Consider the following 22,930-nt stretch of genomic DNA (forward strand, 5'->3'; position numbering starts at 1 on the left):
CTTCTTGGTTGTTACACGACCACCTTCACCCAGACAGTCAGGGTGAGAAGCAAGCTTCCAGATCCTCAGGATGGCTAGGAGACACCTAGCTGGAGAGCAGAGGTTCTCAAAGTGTGGTCCTTGAGCCAACAGCACCACTATCACCTGTAAACTTATTAGAAATTCTTGAGCCCCACCCTGGACCTAGGGAATCAGAAACCCTGGGGGTAGTGTTTTATAAGCTGTCCTGGAGATTCTGGTGCTTGCTGAAGTTCAGAACCACTACTAGATGTCTGTGAGGCATTGAAGGCTCAGCAAATGAAACCAGTTTGTTAAGATGGCCGCTGCGAGCTTGGAAATGTATATTGTCCATATCGAGCCACTGCTTGAAATTCTTACAGCTGCAGACCCCAAATCTTCCCTTTTTTGGGCAGGCAGGCACTCCTTAAAAGAGCTGGAGTAATGGGTTCCATTCAGGCCGTGGGGACCAATCCCACATGCAGTTCATCCTCTTAGTTTCCAAGTTCTCTCAGCCTTGCAGGGAAGTTCCAAGCAGGCCCCAGACTTTGGGAGATTGTTTTTGAAAAACAGATGCAAAGGCTTGCCTGTGCTGTTGTTGTTTTCTTGGTGCCTGGCAGTATTTGGTAAACAACTTGATTGCTGGGTCTTGGCCTCAGGGAACCACAGCTGCTCTTTCTCTCTCCCTGCAGACTTTTGTACAGAGCAACGATTGCTTCAGGGAAAAATAAACAGGGAAGAACAAAACAATAAAACATCCCTGTTGTTTTGTTGCAGCCTCTACCTGTTTTCCCGGAGCTGTTTTGCAACTACAGGACCTGAGCATTTGGTTTCCTGGCTTTAAAAAACAAGACAGGCCCTGGTGGCAGCCCAGACTTCTTATTCCCTGGCTAGACTGTGGTGTTTGTAGCAGCCACGGGACTTAGAAAGCTTGGGCCTTAGCCATGGACAGCATATATGCATTTTTAAATATGTAAATTGAAAAGGGAGAAAGCTTCATCCTTTCTAATGACCCCCAAGATGCTAATCTGGTTTTTCAAATCTCTAGGAAAACAGATTGAATATGGCACAATTTAATGTTTCAGCACTTCTAGGCTTTTCTCCAGAATATTCTAATGGGCTTTTAATTTATTGCATCTCTTGATTAGGAGGCTTGAGGCCTGGATACTGCTGACCTCCTGGGTCAAGGTGCCCTCTGGGGCTCTGGTGAAGTGAAAAAGAACAAAGGCGGGCAGTGCTTTCAGCCTGATGTCTCAGGGCTCAGCCCTTGGGTGGGTGTTGACTAAACTTGCTGTAAAGTGGTCAGATCTTCAGAGTACAGACAAGGCTCCGCCTTCATCAGAATTTCCTGGGATGCCGGTTAAAAATGCAAATTCTTAGGACCTGATTGAGAATTTCTGGAGTGTGGAGTCCAGGAGTCTGCATTTGAAGCCAGTGCTCAGTTAACACACTTGAGTTTGTAATTCATGGCCTTGGTGCTTACTAAGGCGACAGTATTGACAATAAGTGAACTGCTTTAGAAAGCAAGTAATGGAGATGCTGTCAGGTATTGTTGTTATTAGGTGCATCCAGTTGATTCTGACTCATAGCGACCCCATGTGACAGTGTAGAAGTGCTGCATAGGGTTGTCTAGGCTGTAATCTTCTTTTTTTTTTTTTCAGTGTCCACAAATAAGGTTTTATTGGAACACAGCCATGCCCAATCATGAATATATTGCCTATGGCCACTTTCATTCCATAGTGATGGGATTGAGTAGTTGCTGTGAAGACCCTGTGGCCCACAGAGCCTAAAATATTTACTCTTTGGTCCTTTACAAGAGGTCCCTGGGTGGTGCAAATGTAGGTTGTATTCTTTATGGGAGCAGATCGCCAGGTCTTTTCTCGTGCGGAGCCACTGGGTGGGTTTGAACCGCCAGCCTTTCAGTTCGCAACTGAGTGCTTAACCGTTGCACAACCAAGCCTCCTTGGTGCTGTTAGACTTTTTTTAAAAAAAAAAAAAAATTCAGACAGCTGCGCATTGTTTTGCTAACACGTTTACTTTCATTTGCTCACAAGTTCCCCGTTGACTCGTCTTAAACAAGGAGAACCTTCTTTCTGAAATCATTTTTCTTTGGCTTAAAATCCATCTTTAAAAATGTCCTTTAGAGAGGGGTGATAAACTTCTGTTTGTGTGAAAAGATCTTGATTTCACCCTCATTTTTGAAAGATAATTTTTCTGGATACACAATTCTAGGTGGACAGTTTTTGCCTCTGGGCTGTGTTCTGGATAATTTATTTGGATATCTACCTTCTCTTCTGGTATGTTTCATCTTCCTGCTGTATTTTTTATTTCAATTGCTGTATTTTTCATTTCTAGAGCTCAGAGGGCTTAAGGACTTCCGTCAAAATTAATAGAGCTTGGTGGAGATGGAATTCAGCCCTGGATCTGTTGGACTCTTAACACAATACACACATACACACAAAACAATTTCCATAAACCATAGCGGTGGTTCTTCCTTTATTTTTGGATATACTCGGTTACTTTACCATATTAGGAAATTAGGCAAGACAACAATCATAATGATTACACTCTTAAAGCACTGTTTGACCAATTTATGTCTTAACTGTGAAACCTGTTGCTGCTCTGATCCTGAATGAAAATTAAACTCCTACATGAAATCCCCCACCAGCTCCCTTCCTCACTGGCTGTGTTTTGCTAGTGACACGCCTGCTGCTCACCCCAAACCAAAACAAATCCATACCCATTGCCATCAAGTCGATTCCCACTCACAGTGACCATGTAGGACTGAGTAGAACTGTCCCATAGGGTTTCCAAGGAGCGGCTGGTGGATTCGAACTCTTTTTTTATTGCTGTAGTTTAAGTGAAAGTTTGCAATTCAAGTTAGTGTCTCATACAAAAATTTATACATACATTGTTATGTGACCCTGATTGCTCTCCCTATACTGTGACAGCACACTCCTCCTTTCCACCCCTGCTTTCCTGTGTCCATTCAACCAGCTCCTGACCCTCTCTGCCTTCTCATCTCACCTCCAGACAGAAGCTGCCCATTTAGTCTCATGTATCTACCTGAGCTAAGAAGCACACTCTTCACGAGTATCATCTTATGTCCCGTAGTCCAGTCTAATCTTTGTCTGAAGACTTGGCCTCGGGAATGATTTTAGTTCTGGGTTGACAGAGAGTCCAGGGGCCATGCCTTATGGGGTTCCTCCAGTCTCAGACCCTTAAGTCTGGTCTTTTTACTAGAATTTGAGTTCTGCACCCCGCTTTTCTCCTCCATCAGAGACTCTCTGTTGTGTTCCCTGTCATGGCAGTCATTGGTAGTAGCCGGGCACTATCCAGTTCTTCTGGTCTCAGTAGCAGCTGAACTCTTAACCACTGTGCCACCAGGATTCTGCTCACCCCAAAGCCTTTGAATATGGTATTCTGATTTTATGGAACATATTTTCCACCTGGTCTGCCAGTTCCTTAGAAAATCTGCTCAAGATCCAGTCACCCACTGTGTGTTTCTCTGTTCACTCTAACGGCCCTTTAGTATTTCTGAACTGCTGTAGAATTGTAGCACTGGAGACGCATATGACCTCAGCAGTCATTTGGTGGAGCCCTGGTGGCACAAAGGTTAAGAGCTTGGCTGCTAAACCGACCAGCCGCTCCATGGGAGAAAAGACTCGGCGATCTGCACCCATAAAGATTTCAGCCTTGGAAACCCTGTGAGGCAGTTCTACTCTGTCATACAGGGTCACTGTGTGTTGGAATGGGCTCAGCGGCGCACAACAACAATCGGTGGGTGGGGCTGCAAGGTTTATTTTGTTTTTTATGTATAAAAAATCTGGGAGTCACTGGGTGGTGCAGATGGTTAAGCACTACTAGCTGAAAGTTTGGTGGTTGTAACCCACCCAGAGACACCTCGGAAGACAGGCTTGGCAGTCTGCTTCTCAAAGGTCAGAGCCTTGAAAACCCTGTGGAGCAGTTCTACTCTGCACAGATGGGGTTACCTTGAATCTTCGTTAGCTCTAAGACAACTAACAACAACAACAATCAAAAAATTATTGAACAATTATGAAATTTCACAAAATAGAAATCTCAAGGACTGCTTTTGTCGAATGGAAAGCTCTGGAAGCCTGGGCAATGCAGTGTCTGCGCCTTTAGAGGGGAAGGCGTGAGCCTCTCCCTGTTACCTTCCCCCTGGCCTATGTCATTCACTTGCATTATCTGTCTGGTGACTGTGGGCATCTGAGGTTATGGTAGCTGCCTCAGTCCAGCCTGTTCCCTGTGTGAACATGGAAGCTTAGGTTCAGGAAGGTTAAGTAACTTTACCAGGTCTCACAGCCAAAACTCCCTTGAGCAAGCAAACTTGAGTTAGAAGGTGTCTCGTACAAGGGAGGTACTGAGAATTTTTGTATTAGTGTATTGGCCTGAAAAATATACATTGCAAGCTTTGTAGAGTCACGCCTCTGCTACTGTGTGACCTTGGGCAAGTTACTAAAACTCTCTGTGCCTCAGTTTTCTTATCTACACATTGAGTTTATAGTTGTAGTATCTGACAGGCTTTGTGGCAAGGATAGAATTACATGAAATAATCATTGTAAAATATTGAGAACACTATTTGGCACATAATGAGTTTTCAATAAATGGCAAATATGTTTTTTTATGGAATGTTGAAGATTTAATTCTTTCAATCATTGATTCATTTGTTTCTTAATAAATAAGACTGAGTGACTGCTATGAGCCAGGATTTTTTCCTGAAGTTTTGAGGTACAGTGATGAACAAAACAGAGAAGTTCCCTTATCTCGTGGAGCTTGTGTTTTAGTGGGGAAGGCAAGTGAATAAACAAGAAAAAAAATTACGGGTTATGATGAGCTGTGGAGTAAGTGAGTAAGATGAGATAATTGAGAGTAACTGTGGGACCTCGCCTGATTAGGTACACAGGACAGGCCTTTGGAAGTGACTTTTGTCCCTCAGACCCACTGATGGGAAGGAGCCACTAGTGTAGGAATGTTGTTGTGTGCTGTTGAGTTGATTCTGACTCATAGCAACCCTGTAGGAAAGAGTAGCTTACCCATTGCTCCACCAGGGCTCCTTGTAAAAGTGGTAAGAACTCTCAGATCAATATCTGTCTTTGGAAGACTTGATGCCTCTGATGTGCAGAACTGCTCCATAGGGTTTCCAGGGCTTGACCATTGTGCCAGCAGGGCTGCTTAGTGTAGGAGGAGGCTACTAATATTCTGGGTAGCTGGGATAGTAAGTGCACCAGCTCTGAGGCAGAAACACTTGGCTTTCTAGAAATAGAAGTAAGGCCACCGTATCTGCAGCATAGTCGCGGAGACGGTTGGTGGCTTGAGGTGACATCAGAGAGATACAAGTGACCAGATTATGTACTGGATTATGCAAGACCCTCTGGGCAATGGACAGAAGTTTGGATTTTATTCTAAATATGGTGGACACCTCGGTCCACTTCTTTTCACTCTGTGATATAGACCCCAGAGCTTTGAGGAACCTCCCTGAGCCTTGGGAATGCTTCCTGGGTCTCAAGCCTGCTTCTGCTTGGAGAATGGGGTGTCCTCATTTAGACTCAAAGTGCTGCTTGTTGCATCAGCTTCCCCTGTGTGCTTGGTAGAAATGCAGAATCTCAGGCCCCGCTCCTGACCTACTGAATCAGAATCTTTGGTGGTGGGGCCCAGGGATCTACATTTTAAAAAGCTGACCACATGATGCTTAAGTGCTGTCATGGATAGAATTATGTCCCCCAAAAATGTGTGTATCAGTTTGGCTGGGCCATGATTCCCAGTATTGTGTGGTTGTCCTCCATTTTGTGATTGTAATTTTATGTTAAAGAGGATTAGGGTGGTATTGTAGAACACCCTTACTCAGGTCACATCCCTGATCCAGTGTAAAGGGAGTTTCCCTAGGGTGTGGACTGCACCAGCTTTTATCTTACATAAGATGAAAGGAAAGGGAAGCAAGCAGAGAACTGGGGACCTCATACCACCAAGAAAGCAATGCCGGGAGGAGAGTGCTTCCTTTGGACTCAGGGTTCCTGCACAGAGAAGCTCCCTGTCCAGGGGAAGATTGATGACAGGGACCTCCCTCCAGAGCCAATAAAGAGAGAAAGCCTTCCCCTGGAGCTGATGCCCTGAATTTGGACTTCTAGCCTACTAGACTGTGAGAAAATAAATTTATCTTTGTTAAAGGCATCCACTTGTGGTATTTCTGTTAGAGCAGTGCTAGATGACTAAGACAGGTGCACTAAAGTTTGAGAAGCACTGATGTAGGATGCATGAGGACAGATTTCTGCAGGAGTTGGAGCTGTGCTCTCTGGAGAGTAGTAGAAGCCTTGTGTGGGTACCCAGGGGATTCATCAGCGGCTGTGGGTGCCAGTTCACCAGGAGTGGGCACTGATGCCTGGGTGAGGCTTCTCCTGAATAAAGCCCTCTGCCCACAGCACATCTTTGGTGCTGATCGCCATACTGATAGAGTGATTTGTGGTAGAAATCTTTTTAATCTGTTATTTAGGATAAGTGTCTTTATCAAAAAAGACAGAGAAGCTTAGAGCCAAAAGAGACTTGGAGATTGTTAGCTACGCCTTGACCTTGCAGACCAAGAGACTGGAGCCCTGCAACATCAAATGGCTCTCTTGGGGCAACACAGCTGATGACTGATGTACCTGGTCCAGAATTCAGGCTTCTTGACTTTGAGGCATGGACCCTGCACAGTATGTTTTCTCTCGATGGAAATATCTCCATAAGTATTTTTTAGGGTTGTCTTAGTGTCCTAGAGCCGCCTTGACAAAATACCACAAAGTGGGTGGCTTTAAAGAACAGAAGTTTATGGTCTCACGGTTCTGTAGGCTAGGAGTCTGCATGCAGGGTGTCAGCAGGACCATGCTCTGTCTGCCTCTTCTAGTTTCTGGTAGTCCCAGGAGCCTCTTGGTGTCCTTGACTGTTAGACTTATCTACACATAGCGTCTTTCCCCTTTGTGCAGCTGTGTCTGAGTCTGTTCTTCCCTTTTATAAGACATCACTCGGAAGAGATTAGCACCCACCCCATTCTGATATGACCTTGTTTAACTTAACTAATAACAAAAGAAAACTATTTCCAAACGAGATCACACTCACAGGTATAGGAGTTATGACTTCAGCATATCTTTTTGGAAAACACGATTCAATTCATAACATTTAGGTAATTCATAACCATTTTTAGAATAAAATAGAATTATTTTTAGGGAAAAAAAGTTATGGTTACTTCTGTTAACTTCAGTGTTGTTGTTATTTTAGTGTGTGCACTTCAGGACATTTCAAATAATTATTTAATACTTACACGTGTTACTTCATTCTCTGGAAAAGATCATTACTTAAGAAGAAATGTACATTTATCTCTTTAAGATTTGAGTTAAAACAGTTTATTGCTACTTGAATATTTTATAATAGGATGTGATTTTTGTTTGAAATGCTAAAATAAAATATTTGGTATACAGTTTTCGATAAATGACTACCTTTCAGTGTATGTGTTGAAGTAATTGGTAAACATATCTTTCAAACAGTGTTTCCGGTTGATATTTGACAGCATCACACTTGATATAGTGCCATACCCTCGTTGGGAAGGTGTTTTCCCCCATCTAGACTGTATGTCTGTCTTGCTGTTTTCAAGTTCAAGGAAGTGGTGGTTTTAGAAGTTACATCTTAGTTACATTTAAAAAATATTTTTGTGTTGCAGTGTCCCAGGAGCTTTTGCTGACAATTCCAGTTTCCGAACAAACCATTTGGGCAATGGTGAGGGCTTCAGTCCCTTCTCGGATCTGCTGTCAACCATGAATGGATGGATGTGATGCCTGCTAGCTGAAAGGGTGAGTGCGTGTTTATGATTATTCATCTGAAAAGTCACCGGACGAAAAGTCTGCTGAAAGGGTCGTACACAGTGCAGGAAACCGATAAGAATTCTAAGCCCATCAGAACAAATACAGCCTGAGGATGAGAGTCTCGTTTGGAAAGAAGGGACAAACCCTGTCATTGTTTTCTAGTATAACCTTTTCAGACAACTCATACAATGATCTGAAGATTTATAAAATGCATGATGTGACACAGAAGAACTTTGTTTTTTTTTTTGGTTTGTTTATTTAATTAGACACTGAAGGCTGGACTATCCAAATGGACCACATGCAAAATTGAATGAGTAATTGCTTTTCTGGTTCCTTTACAACTCGGTGATGAAATGTACTGCCATGAAATAAGGCCATGATGACCTCATCTTGAGTTTTTGGGGAAATTTTAGTCTGCTTTGTCCATTGAGAAGATCCCACCCTAAGGCTTTCACACTATTATGGCTCTGAAGAAAACCATAGTTGTTGGAAACTTTACATCAAAGATTTTCTGAAAGATTCTGGGTACATTTTTTCTTACATAATTTACCTCGTCAGGTTATTCGTTGTAATTTTTAGGGAGAAGGGACATGACCATCTTTTTCTGTTATGTATATTTTCCATATTTACTAGTGTCTATCATGTTCCTCAGAAATTGATGATCCCCTTTTAGGAATGGATAAACAATTGTGATTTGTCGTTATCAGCGAGCAGTAATTGGCTGAGGCAGATGTTTTGGTAAAAACTCTGACATCATTCTGTGGTACCTTTCTTATTGAATGAAGTCAGCTTTTTGAGGAGAATCATTTAGTTTTAGATTTTGTATTGGATGGCATTTAATGGTAAGAGCCATTGGCATAAATTTATCTCATTTGCCTTAGTGGAATTGTAATACAAATAGATTTTATTTAATAGGGAGAAGTATAGTGAAGCAGAAAGAGCACTATATTGGGAGTTGGAAGACCTAATAGTTGGTTGACGTGGTGCAGGTTAGTCCCTCCATGCTTTGATTTCCTGTATATTTAAAACAAAGCAGGTAGGTTAGAAAGTTCTATGCTGTTTGAGCTAACAAGGCCCTAGAAGTTGTCTCTTTAAATCCTCTCATTTTTTTAAATGAGGCAGCTAAGGCCATGGAGTTTACTTGAGATGCCTCAGTACCTCAGTTTGGTCAGGACTGGACTCCAGTTTTTTGGCCCACAATCAATGGCTCTTTCTAGCATATTTCATTTGTAGGGATTGGAACATCCAACCTATTCAGCTTAGCAGACCTCTTCTGATGATAAATATTCTCTTTAAGACATCGTTATTCACTCAACTGTTTGGGCCAGACTTTTAAAGATCTTACAGCTAAAAATCATTTCAACAAACCCCTCCCATTTCATAGATTAGAAAAATGAGCCTAAAGAAGCAGTTAGCCCAATATTAGAGACCAAATGATCCTCAAAGAGTCTGTTTGCTTTAAAATTCACTTGGACGTACCTTAGTTTGTTATCCAACTGCTTATGCTTGAAATCACATTCTGCTGGACCTAGAAGTAAAGGAAAAATAAAAATTAAAATATCTTACAGTATTCTTTCTTTCATCAGCAAGAAATAAGACAAATAGTAAACAGTAGTACAAAAGGCCAGGATGTCCCCAGTGAAAAGAAATGGTTCATCGAGTCATGGAATTTTAGAGCTGTTAGAGATCTCCGATCATCCAACTGGGTGGTCTTGGGAAAGTCCTTTAGTTTCCTCACCTATGAAGGTCTTGTGAAGCTTTTCCATTGCTGCGAACCTATGATAGATTTTTGTGAATGATCTGTAGACTACTGAGCAGATGGCATGTGTTAAAAAAAAAAACATTATGTCTCTGGGGTACCAGGTAGATTTGAGAACAAAGCCTGGGTCTGTCTCATACCCACATGAAAATTTAGAGACAGCTGGAATTCTGAAGATATTGAACTAGCAACAAACATGGGTTTTAGGTTTCCTGTCATCTCTGTCTTCGGTACTGAGAAAGTCTGACTTAATCTCACTGTCATAAAATTGATGTATGAAATTTAACAAAACCACATGAATGGATTTATTGAAGACTAGACTCATTTTATTCGTTAATTTCTATTGAGTCAGGCCCATTATTTGAAAAATCAGTCTGAAGAACTGTAATGGAAATCATACCTCTTTGAATTGATAAAATGTCCTGTTAGGCCCAGTTGCATACCAGTTTCTGCTAAATAAGGAAGTGTTTTGTATTTATCAGATCGTAACAAATTTCCTTTCACTGTATTTTTAGTAGGAAGTAGAGGTACACAAAATCTGATGAGCTGGTACCTGTGTTCTGATTGTCTGCCCTCCTCCCTGTTTTGCCTTAGGGCACACCTACAGCATTGCTCACAGGAGTCATTCTCTCCCTCCATGATGCAGTAACTTGGCCTCCCATGCATTATGCAGCTGATAGCTAGTCATTGTAGTGTCAGAAACTCATTCAAAGTCCTGTGGCCTTTTAGAACTTTACAGTTTATTGAGTAACCAAGAGGAACACCAATTAATTGTTAGAGCTGATAATGTGGACTCTTTAGGCTTGAAATAAACTTTAATTCTGAGTGACGTGTTTCATGGTATGCCTCTTCGTGATAGATCAGGGTCATAGTCACAAGGGTAGGCAGGCAGGTAGAACAATAAATTTGCCTTCCTCAAATGCAAGGAAATAAAACCATAAGATAAAAGGTTTGCATTAATAGATCATTATGGCAAATTTTTGAGGTCAGAAAATGGGTAATGTACTCAGTTTTTGCTGGTGATAGCCATGCCTACATAATAAATTGACCTAGGGGCAGGATAGAAAGAAAGAAGGGCTGAACCCTTCAGGTCTCTCTCTGTGATGTGGATATTTAATGCCCCACTCGCCAGCAGGGAATTGGCGTTGACTCCTGTTTCCCTGGCGTGAAGTTTTAGTTGATATTGGTGCCTATATGATGCATATCACGAGACTTAAAGAGCGAAGAGTGACTAAGTCTGATGCATATTTAATAGGCAGTTAGCCACCATGTTATTAATAAATGTGATAATAATAGCCTGGATTTGCATAGAGTCTTCCTGAGAAGAGATGACTAGAGATGGTGAATATGCTAGTTTCTTTGTCAGTCTCTGCCTTGGCATTGCACTGTCCCTGCCAATAAATTCCCCTTTGCTGGTGAATCTGATGTAAGCATATAAGCGTCACCTGACATTGTTTGGGCTCCCGTTGTTCTCCTTTATTTGTCCACTGTTTGTCTTTTGCTCTTTCTTATGATCAAATTGCTAGCTTTTGACATACTAGGAAGAGGTAAGTCAGTTGCCATTGAGTTGACGCTAACTCATGGCGACCTCATGTGTGTCAGAGTAGAACTGTGCTCCATAGGGTTTCCAGTGCTGATTTTCCAGGTATAGATCACCAGGCCTTTCTTCTGAGGTACCTCTGGGTGGACTTGAACTTCCAACCTTCCAGTTAGCAGCCAAGCATGTTAACTATTTGCACTCTTCAAGGACTCCCAGGAAGAGGTTAAAAAAAAAAAAAGGGTAAATACATCCTTCTCACTTTAGACTTGTTAATGGGTTACTTTTTGGCTGGGACTTCCTTGGTTTTTTATAAAACTTGAGATTTGGGATTTTTGTTGGTGGTTTTGGGGGTGAAGTGTTAGCAGTACAGCTCCCAGGAGGAGGTGGAGGAGCTGGCAGGTGTTTGGGGACAGGAAAACCAGCTGCTGGGCTCCTTTTCCGGGTTTCCTGTCTTTGCAGACTGTCAGTGGGCCAAGCCACCTTGTTGTGCTTCAGCTTCTAGTCCCTGAAATTTTGACTTTGAAAAGTAATTTTAACAATTTAATAAACTAGATAATATGTTTTATAAGCTGGAGCGAATGATCATAAGTATTTTGGTCTCTTCCATAACACAACGAACCTAATATTGGTAAAAATACAGATCTGCACTCATGCCATAAAGAGAGGGTAGATGTAATAAGCAGTTATGAGGGCTGGCAGCTGCCTATCAGATTGTATAACTTGGGCTCGAGCACACGGAGACAGTGTCAACTTACATTTTATCTCTGAAGTATTTTTGAGGCATTTATTTTGCCTTCTCTCCAGTCCTTAGCCTAATATAAGTAATGTAAATTGGCTGAATATTTTCCACATAGCTAATTGGCTAGAGGCCAGGGTGGAAACCATTGTCTGACTTGGTGACGATCAGAAATTAACATGACATTTAGGTGGAGGTAATGGAATATGTTAGTAATGTAGTAATTCAGGATGGTGAGAGAGAGTGTCCATTCTTTTCCACCCATCAGCAAGAGGAGTTCTGAAGAAAATGAAAGAAGCCCACCCACCCTCAGTATCCAACACCTCACACCTCACAGCAGCAGCCAGGCAATCCTTAGGTCAAATTTACTTTTAATACTTTCAGACAAAACTGGAAGACAAACTAATAAATTACTCTGTCAATTAAAAAAGAAAACCCACCAACTACTATTGTAAGATTTAATTCCAATTAGAAGATTGCATTTAATTTGGACACTGTAACATTGTTTGAATGAATTCTATCGGAGATGCCAGTTTATGTGAGATGAATTTATATGGTGTAGGTAGATATAAATTTACTGGATAATGTTAAACATGTTATTTCCCGTATATTAGCTGTGAAATTTATTTCTTTTCTAGTTATGTCCCTAAGGAGATAGAGTCAGAGGGAAAAAAAACATATCTTCAAAGAAAGAACCATTTCTGTCCTTTCAGATGCTTGCTCTTAAACAGCCTTTTCTCACTTTTATTAAAAAAAAAAATCTGTTAAATTTCTGCATTAACTGAATTTATGATTCTTGGTGTATGCTATTTATAAAATTGGATATAGCTTTTATAATATAGGAAATTAGTCTAGGAATGAGAATATGATCCAACTTTGTAATAAATAAAGGTAATCTGCATTTATATTGAGGATATTTTCCATTCCTCTCTAAGCCCCTTATGGGATCATACACACATTTTTCTGGACATACAAATTCACTATAGAGTAAACTTTAATGTGTTGGGCAGGCTTTTGTTCACATGACATCTATACAAAGCATCAAACCCTTTGCCTAAATCAAGGGTGGCAAACATTCTTGGCACACTCTTAATCTTATAGACATCCCTCTCCCCACTATTCCTGTGCCCCTGGCAGACATCACTAATTGATAACATTCTCTGTCCTGAGCATAGATGTGACTTCAGAATCATTCCTGACATAACACTCCACGCTGTCACTACGAGTTGACCTATGAGGTTGAAAGTGCTTTACTGCATTCCACTTAAATTCTTGTAGACAAGCTTATAAAGTCACCATTTACATGAATAGGAACAAAATAATATGGAAGGCAAGTGGCTTTTGACCAGTCTTTGTAGTTTGTATACCCAATACTCACCTCAGTGCCTGGCATATGGTGGTTAATCAGTACGTGTTTGTCCCATGAATGAAAGAATCATACCTATGAGCAAAGTCCGGTAATTAACTGGATGTGTAAGTGATTGGATTTTTGGCAGGATGTACATACAGTATTCATATGATTTGTTCAGTAGTTTATTTTCTATCCTTCTTTTGGTTTCGTTGTTATGTGTGTGAAACATTATGGTTGTGTAGCATTCATTTCAATCTTTGAGTCCCAGGGTCATTCAAACTACTAACTGAAAGGTTGGAAGATCAAGCCCACTCAGAGGCACCTTGGAAGAAAGGCTTGGCAGTCTGCTTCTGAAAAGATCACAGCCTTGGAAATTTTATGGAGTGTAGTTTATGCTGACACATGGGGTCATGGGGTTACCATGAATTGGAATCAACTTGTCAGCAACTGGTTTGGTTTTTTGGTTTTAACTTTGGGAAAGACAAAAAAGACACTGTTCTCGCCCTCTTTTTACCTGTATGCCAGTCAGGGCTCTGACATAGCAAGGAAGTGGTGGGGTGAGAACTCAAACCCAGACTTTCCCTCTCCGAGTGCATTTTCTTCCTAAAAGGGAGGGCACACACGTGTACCAGGTGCTGACCGGTGCAGGGCAAGTTTCTTACAATTTCCTTTTGCATATTAATCTTTATTTTCATCAATACACTGAAGCAAGCTGTACCAAGGAGGAAGACATTCAGCTATTATATTTCAAATGATATCATCCGTGACGTAAAATTCTAGGAACTTAAACTATGTTGCATGTTGTTTTTGAACATATGCTGTTCTCTGTTCTCTTGGTTCAAGTAATGCACAGAGGCTCAGAGAAGAAGATCTCCATTCAGTTCACGTGCAGCCTGCTGAGCTACCGTGTTGCGAATTGCCATCATTTTAATTCCTTCTTAAAGAAAAAGGAGCAATTAGTGCATTTAAGCTACCATTTAGTTAATGTACATTTTAGTTTCATTTTAATGTGTGGTTCAATTTATTATTATTTGTGTTGCTCTTTGGAGCCCTGGTGGTGCAGTGGTTAAGAGTCTGGCTGCTAACCAACAGGTCAGCAGTTCGAATCCACCAGCTGCTCATTGGAAACCCTATGGGGCAGTTCTACTCTGTCTTATAGGGTCGCTGTGAGTCGGAATCGACTTGACAGCAGTGGGTTTGGTTGGGATTTTGGTGTTGATCTTGGTAACCAGAGGAAACAGTTCTGTAAAGTGATTGTGGGTGAACATGAGAATTGCTAACCTCTTGGGCCGATAGTCATAGGATGATATGGTTGATCTTGGTCAGAATGTCGGAATCAGCGGCCCCAATCACAACCTATTCTGATGGTGCCTCTGGATCTTCTCTACACAGGGTTTGATGTAGCCACTACCAGGTGATTGGAATTGGCCCATAAGATGAAACATTTTTCATTCTTCCTTGTGTTCTATGAGATTTTAATGACTGTAATAAATAATCATAGAAGCCACTCATTAGGACTTTATTACCCCCACGCTGGTTTAGGCATCATGTTAGTTAACTCATTTAATAATAACAGCATCTCTGTGCTCTGGATATTATTATTATTCCTGTTTTATTGTTGAGAAGACAGGCTCCAAGGCTCAGAGCTTAAGTCACCTCCTCAGGGTCATATAACAAGTGTTAGAAGTGGGCTGTATTTGTCAGAGTTCTCCAGAGAAATAGAACCAGTACAATATATATGTGGAGTCCCTGGGTGGCATAAATGGTTAAGCGCTCAACTACTGGCCAGAAGGTTGGAGATTCGAACCTACGCAAAGACGCCTTGGAAAACAGGTCCGGTGATCAGCTTCTGAATGGTCACAGCCTTGAAAACCTTACGAAGCAGTTCTGCTCTGCACTCATGGGGCCACCACGAGTCAGAATCAATTCGACGGCAGCTGACAACAACATACGTGTATATATGTGTGTGTTGTATGTATATGTATGTGTATTCATACATACATACATACATACATACATATATACACACACACCCCCAGTCACAGAGAGAGAGAGAGATTTAAGGACTGTGGTTGTGGGAGATGCCAAGTTCAAAATCCGTAGGGCAGATGGCAGGCTGGAGACTCTGGAAACCCAGCAGAATTTCTGTGGTACAGTCTTCAAGCAGAATTCCTTCTTCTGGAAACCTCAGTTTTTGTTCCTAAGATCTTCAACAGATTGGGTGAGACCCACCCGCACTATATAGGGCTATCTACTTAGAATCAACTGATTATAAATGTTAATCACACCTAGAGAAGACCTTCACAGCAACATCTAGACTAGTGTTTGACCACGCAGCTGGATACTATAGCCTAGCCGAGGTGACACATAAAATTAACTGTCATGTAGTATTTGATCCCAAGTCAGATCAGTTTCAAATCCTGTGTCTTAACTGCTGGGACATGCTACCTCCTCATCTTTGATAAATTCCGTGGTTCTTTAAGATCCTTTTATTTCATTCAAGCATCCATTGTCCTTATGAAAGAAATGGAATTCACTTCATCTAAAAACTACAGTTTAATCTACAGATAGGATTCTTACAGTGCTAGTGCTATAGAAAGGAATATACTTTCTTCGAAAGATGTTGCTCACCTGCTGGCCTTTCTCCTAGTCTAGAATCTCATGGCTTGATGCCATTGGGCTCAGCATCGCATGCTTTCTCCATCCTCTTCTAAAGTGAGATGCTCCTGGTGGTGGCAACTCCCTGAGTCCCTGACCCTGAACAGGTGAGTTTTCTTCCTTGACCTCAGGATAGAACCACATAGGACAAGCAGACCAGCTGCTCCAGAGAATGGGTGCTGGGAAGGGGAAGCCTTGGCTACTGGACAAGCATACCCAGTGTGAGGGTGAGGCAGTAGAGAGGCCAAGTCCTGCACTTTGCCAGGTCCTTCAGGCCCCTTGTCTGTGGACTTCAGGGAGTTCTCCCCTTCCAGGATGGACTTCTGGGCAGGATTATCACGAGGTTAGTTTCAAGTCTGCCTGTGGAATTTTTTTTTTTAACAAAATAAGCATTTATTGTTTTTAAAGGGGTTTTTCTATATATATTTATTTTTATTGTGATAAAAATATGGATTACACCTCAACATAAAGGAAATAAAAATCCTCACACCTGGACCAATAAGCAATATCATGATAAACGGAGAAAATATTGCATTTGTCAAGAATTTCGTTTTTCTTGGATCCGCAAGCAACGCCCATGGAAGCAGCAGTCAGGAAATCAAACGACGTATTACATTGGACAAGTCTGTTGCAAAAGGCCTCTTTAAAGTGTTGAGAAACAAGAATGTCACTTTGAGGACCAAGGTGCACCTGAGTCAAGTTTTCAATCGCCTCATGTGCATACAAAAGCTGGATGATGAATAAGGACTGAAGAGGAGTTGATGCCTTTGAATTATTGTGTTGGTGAAGCATATTGAATAGACCACAGACTGCCAGAAGAATGAACAAATCTGTCTTGGAAGAAGTACAGCCAGAGTGCTCCTTGGAAGTGAGGGTGGCAAGACTTTGTCTCATACATTTTGGACATTGTATCAGGAGGGACCAGTCCCTGGAGAAGGACGTCACGCTTGGTAAAGTAGACGGTCAGCAAAAAAGCGGAAGACCCTCCATAAGGTAGATTGACACGATGGCTACAACAGTATGCTCAAACATAGCAACGATTGTGAGGATGGTGCAGAACTGGGCAGTGTTTTTGTTCTGTTGTACATAGGGTCACTATGAGTGGGAACCAACTCCACGAACCTAACAACAGTGAAAAATATATAACCAGACATTTGCCAGTTCGGCAGTTTTTGCATATGTAATTCAAGAAATTGATTACATTCTTCATGTTGTACAACCATTATCGCTATCCTTTTCCGAGTTACTCCACCACCATTAACGTAAACTCAGTGATTACTAAGCAATAACTCTCCCTTTCTCCCTCCCGCTCACCCCTGGCAACCACTAATAAGCTTGATTTCTGTACATTTGCCTAAGTCATGTACATCAGCTCATACACTATTTGTCCTTTTGTGACTAACTTAATTTACTCAACATAATGTTTTCAGAGTTCATCCAAGTTGTGGTATGCATCAGGATTTCATTTCTATTTATAACTGAGTAATATTCCATTGTATCTATATACCATATTTTGTGTATCCATTCATCTCTTGATAGACGTGTAGGTTCTTTCCACCTTTTGGCTATTGTGACTAATGCTGCAATTAGCATTGATGTATAGGTCTCTTTATTTTTTTAGAGATACATACTAAATTATATAAGGGTGAAACGACACGTTATTCATGACTTCCTTTACAGTTCTTCAGAAAAGAAAAAATGGGGCAGAATTTTGCCACCTTACCCCTCCACCCTGCCTCTGCCAGCCCTCCGCTGCTGGTGTAATTTAATTGATGTGGAGAGTCTTAGGGCGGGGAGAGCTAACCTAATCATCTGAGAGTTGAAGTAATTTTCTGGATTATACAGATAAAATGGCTTTACTTGACATATACACACTTTGTGACTAACCTATAAACAGTGACACTAGTGTCAGTAACTGTCATAATTGAGCATATGTGATGTGCCAGGCCCCATAATACATGCATTATAGACTTTTTCTCTCATCCTCCTGTTGGTGGCGTTTAGAAAGGAGCAGAGCACATCTAAACCCAGGTCTGATCAGACATCCTTGTTGTTGTTGTTAGATGCCACAGAGCCGGCTCCGACTCATAGTGACCTTAAGTATAATAGAAGGAGACGTTGCCTGGTCCTGCATCATCCTCACAATCGTTGCTGTGTTTGAGCCCATTGTCATGGCCACTGTGTAAGTCCATCTCGTCAAAGGTCTTCCTCTATTCGGCTGACCGTCTACTTTACCAAGCATGATGTCCTTCTCCAGGGACTGGTCCCTCCTAGTAACATATCGAAAGTATGTGAGATGAAGTCTCACCATTCTGGTTTCTAAGGAGCATTCTGGCTGTACTTCTCCGAAGACAGATTTGTTCGTTTTGCTGGCAATCCATGGTATATTCAATACTGGGGATGAATTTTTCAAGTTTGATACAAAGAATGCCTGGTATGCATGTTAACATACAGTATTCCAGGCCCATGCCTAGGCACAGCCCTATAGCTTGGAGAGGGAAAGCTTGGTCCCTGAAGTCAGAAATGGTAGCTTCAGGTCCTAGTCCCAGGTCTCCCTAATAGTATAGCTTTGGCCAAGTACATGCCTCCTGTGTAAGCCTCAGTTTTCTCATCTGCTACATGAGGGGAATGATTGGATCTGCTTCTTGGATGTGTAGAGTCCTTAATATAGTGCGTGGCACCTTGTAAGTGCCAGATATATGTTACTTGCTGCTGTATTTTAAGACATTTTTTGAGACATTTGCAAATACTCTAACATAACCAGGAGTATTGAAGATGTGGCAGTTAATACTCCAGGTGGCACTCTTTGGTGGATATAATTTAAACCCTATGCTACATCCTACAAGTGTTTTTGTGGTTATTGAAAATGTTTTTTTTAATCGCTATTAGAATTTTTACATAGATATTTAAAAAAGAATTCTGTCACCAAAGTATACGAGAGTTGACAAGTGTAAATATGCAGTTAGACAGTTTCAAAAAACGTGCATTATTTACTGATCAACTGTAGTGTCTCCTTTGGAGCCATTACACTCAGTCTTGTCCTGTCAATCTCTAGAAGCTGTTATAATCAGACTATGGATATGCATATTAAAATATAAGAGAGTTATTGTGCATGTGTGGTGGCAGCATTTTAATTGTTAATAACGTTGCTGCTTTAAAAAGATATCAGGATAGTTTACTCACGTGATAGTTAATAGTCTGCATGATTGCATGAGAATTACCCCATTGCCGTCGAGTCAATTCTGATGCATAGTAATCCTGTAGGACAGAGTAGAACTGCCCCACAGGGTTTCCAAGGCTGTAATCTTTGCGGAGAATACTGAATATACCATGGACTGGCAGAAGAACAGACAAATCTGTCTTGGAAGAAGTACAGCCAGAATGCTCCTTAGAAGTGAGGATGGTGAGACTTCAACTCACGTACTTTGGACATGTTATCAGGAGGGACCAGTCCCTGGAGAATGACGTCATGGTGAAGTAGAGGGTCCTTGGAACAGAGGAAGACCCTCGACGATATGGACTGACACAGTGCCATTGTTGCAGCCATGATGTCCTTCTCCAGAAACTGGTCCCTCCTCGCCATCCTCACTTCTAAGGAGCATCCTGGCAGTGTTTTGTTCTGTGGTACATAGGGTTGCTATGAGCCAGAACTGACTTGACGGCACCTAACAACAACAACCTTTGCGGAAGTAGATTGCCGAATTTTTCTAAGGCAGAGCAGCTGGTGGGTTCGATCAAAAGGTTAGCAGCTGAGTGCTTAACCACTGGGAAGCCAGGACTCCTTGCATAAGAATTAGGGGGGCTAAAAGTCAGGTGGATGGAACAGGATGTCTAAAAATGGAACTGATCGCTGGGTGTCCGTGCTTCTAGCCAGTGCCCTGGGTACAAAGAAGAGCTTTTTATCTGGGCCTGGTGCTTGGTATGTGAAGGCTCCTTATGCTATTCTTTCCACTAATGTGCTTTCTGAAAGCTTTTATAGTTAAAAAAAAAATTAGTTTGCATATGTGTGTGTTGACAAGAGGTCAGTCTTGCTTCTCTGTCTACACTGGGGTCAGTAAATTTTTTCTGTCAAGGGCCAGATAGTAAATATTTCAGGCTTTTCAGGCCAACTATTCAACTCTTCATTTATAACAGGAAAGCAGTGAACCAATGGCTCAGCTGTGTACCAAGAACATTTATTTATGGACACAGAAATGAGAATTGCATGTAATTTTCACATGTCACTCAATAGTATTATTTTCATTTTTTTCCAACTATTCTTGGCTCACGGGCATCAGGTTAGATTTGCCCGTGGGGCTCCCCTTGGTTTAAAGAGGTACGGAATGAAGCAATGGCCAGTGTTCAGCTCTTTGTTCTAGCTCTCTAACGTTTCAGCTTGATCATTTGGTCTTCAGATATGATGAAATCATGTCATTAGTTATTGTTTAGTTCTCATCTTGATATATGTTGTTTCATATAGTTGAATTATTTATTGACTTAGAGTAAAATTCAGGGAGGTTCCTCCACCTCTTCCTTTATTTAAAGCCAGAGAAACATATAAGTAGAAGTGAGGCTAGGGGTAAAAGATGAAGTGAAATGAAAAACAAGTCAAAGAAGAAAAGCAGACTTTGAAAAGTGACATAAGGTTTTATATTCTCTTCAAAACCAGTGTTTTCTAAATGTGTTGTGCGTCTCAATGGTGGAATTCAAGATGGATTTTCTAGAAGATACAAATGAACATGTTTAAAAAATTAACTTATATAGTATTTTGAATGTATGTTAGAGAAAATACAGTTATCACATAAAGTCTTTAGTTTCTCAGGTAATATAGCTTAAACCCAACATTTAATAAAAAAAATTGAGAGCCTTAAGGAAAAACAGAAGAATTGTTGTACAAGTGGTACTCGGGTACAGGAGAATTCTTACAGGTGGTATCGAATGATTAAAATGAGAAATTTTCTTCTAAATATCCTTTATTTTATCATGAGGGAATTGTTTCTTTATCAAGAAACCAGGAGATATATTGTGTGTGTCAGTTGATTTTCTCTCAAGAAATCTCTGGAGGACAAGAATGATCAAAAATAATTGTGAGCATTCTGGAGAGATGATGACTCAAGTGAGTCCTTTCTCCTCTTTATGCTAAAGTTTGTAATCTTTTACGTTATAAATAGGTAGGGGGTGTCAAGTTGGAGGAAAACATGGGAAGATTGAATTCCTAGAACAAGGCATTTTAAAAATGAAGGCCAATGTAGAAAATAGCACTATGAAGTCAAGTGAGATAAAGATGTGTAAAGAAGAACGTGACTGGAGACAGTTCTCAAGACATTGTAATTAAGGGATAGTGGAAACACCTGACCCAGGAAGAGAAATGAAAAGGATATTCCTCCAGAAAGATGTAGGAGAATAATCTAGAAGATTTTTTTCTTTATCGGCTGTTGTGATAAAACTGACTTGTATATGAATGAGAAAGAGTTTCTGATTGTCAACAAGCCATAGTTTATGAGCCAGTGTATTGTTGTAGTTGGGAAGTAAACATCCAGGAAAGATGAATTCCTATGAAGCAAATATGTTTTCACATAAATGTGCATCATAATAAAAAAGATAGAAGGTGGGGGAGAGAATATAAAAAAGGTAGCATTGCACTGAAAACCTTGCACATTGTTAGAGTAGTTTATCCTTTTTTGTTAAATAAAAAATAAATATATACCAGGATCCGGGGCCAACATGTAGAACCTTTAAAATGTAATAACCAGCTAAGCGTGATGATTCAGATCCTGGGATCTTGGGTTTGAATGCCTAGTCTGCCAATATGTTGTTGTTGTTAGATTCGATTGAATCACCTTAGCTTTATGTAAACACAACGAAATGTTGCCCTGTCCTGCACCATATTAATAATTGTTGGTATGTTTGAGTTATTGTTGCAACAATTGTGTCAGTCCATCTCATTGAGAGTTCCCCTAATTTCACTGACCCTCTTCTTTACCAAACATGATGTCCTTTTCTAGCGATTGACCTTTCCTGATGACGTGTCCAAAGTAAGCAAGTCGAAGTCTCGCTATCCTCATTTCTTTTTTTTTTAATTTTTTTCCCCATACAAAAAGTTATACATACATTGTTATGTGACTCTAATTGCTCTCCCCATACTGTGACAGCACACTCCTCCTTTCCACCCCGGATTCCCCATGTCCATTCAACCAGCTCCTAAACCTCTCTGCCTTTCCACCTCACCTCTGAAGAGAACCTGCCCATTTAGTCTCTTGTGTCTACCTGAGATAAGAGGCACACTCCTTATGAGTATCACTCTGTGTCCCACAGTCCAGGCAATCCCTGTCTGAAGAGTTGGCCTCGGAAATTGTTTTAGTTTAGGGCTGATAGAGAATCCAGGGGCCATGCTTTCTGGGGTACCTCCAGTCTCAGACCATTAAGTCTGGTCTTCTTACTAGAATTTGAGATCTGCACCCCACTTTCTCCTGCTCCATCTGGGACTCTCTGTTGTGTTCGCTGTCAGGGTGGTCATTGGTACCAGGCACCATCTAGTTCTTCTGGTCTCAGGCTGACAAAGTCTCTAGTTTATGTGGCCCTTTCTGTCTCTTGGGCTGATACTTCCTTGTGTCTTTGGAGTTCTTCATTCTCCTTTATTCCAGGTGGGTGGGACCAACTGATGCATCTTAGGTGGCCACTTGTAAGCTCTTAAGACCTTAGACGCCACTCACTGAAGTAGGATGCTGAACTTTTTTTTTAATAAGCTTTGTTACGCCAGTTGACTTGGGTGTCCCCTGAAAGCATGGTCCCCAGACTCCTACCCCTGCTACTCTGTTCCTCAAAGTGTTTGGTTGTATCCAGGAAACTTCTTAGCTTCGGTTTAGTCCAGTTGTGCTGACTTCCCCTGTAGTGAATGCTGTCCTTCCCTTCACCTAAGATAGTTCTTGTCTACTATCTAGTTGGTGAAATAATCCTCCCCCTCCCTCCCCACCCTCGTAACCATCAAAGAATGTTTTCTTCTGTGTTTAAACCTTTTCTTGAGTTCTTATAATAGTGGTCTTTTACAATATTTGTC

The 22,930-nt window shown here is 41.2% G+C and overlaps 1 protein-coding gene across 7 annotated transcripts in view; it reads left to right on the forward strand.

Moving 5' to 3' along the window:
* The window catches only part of FOXP1 (forkhead box P1), a 686,938-nt gene that overhangs the window by 107,188 nt on the left and 556,820 nt on the right, over positions 1-22,930 (forward strand). Inside the window, exons 1-2 of one of the 7 annotated variants that reach the window (XM_023727894.1) lie at positions 7,600-7,617; positions 7,709-7,838. The gene's annotated coding sequence lies outside the window, so the exon portion shown is untranslated. Of the gene's footprint in view, positions 1-7,571; positions 7,839-22,930 lie in introns of those variants that run through there. The other 6 variants (XM_023727893.1, XM_023727898.1, XM_023727897.1 and 3 more) reach the window with 6 other exon arrangements.

The sequence above is a fragment of the Trichechus manatus genome, unplaced genomic scaffold, assembly GCF_000243295.1.
Source record: "Trichechus manatus latirostris isolate Lorelei unplaced genomic scaffold, TriManLat1.0 scaffold00020, whole genome shotgun sequence".
Classification (NCBI taxonomy): domain Eukaryota; kingdom Metazoa; phylum Chordata; class Mammalia; order Sirenia; family Trichechidae; genus Trichechus; species Trichechus manatus.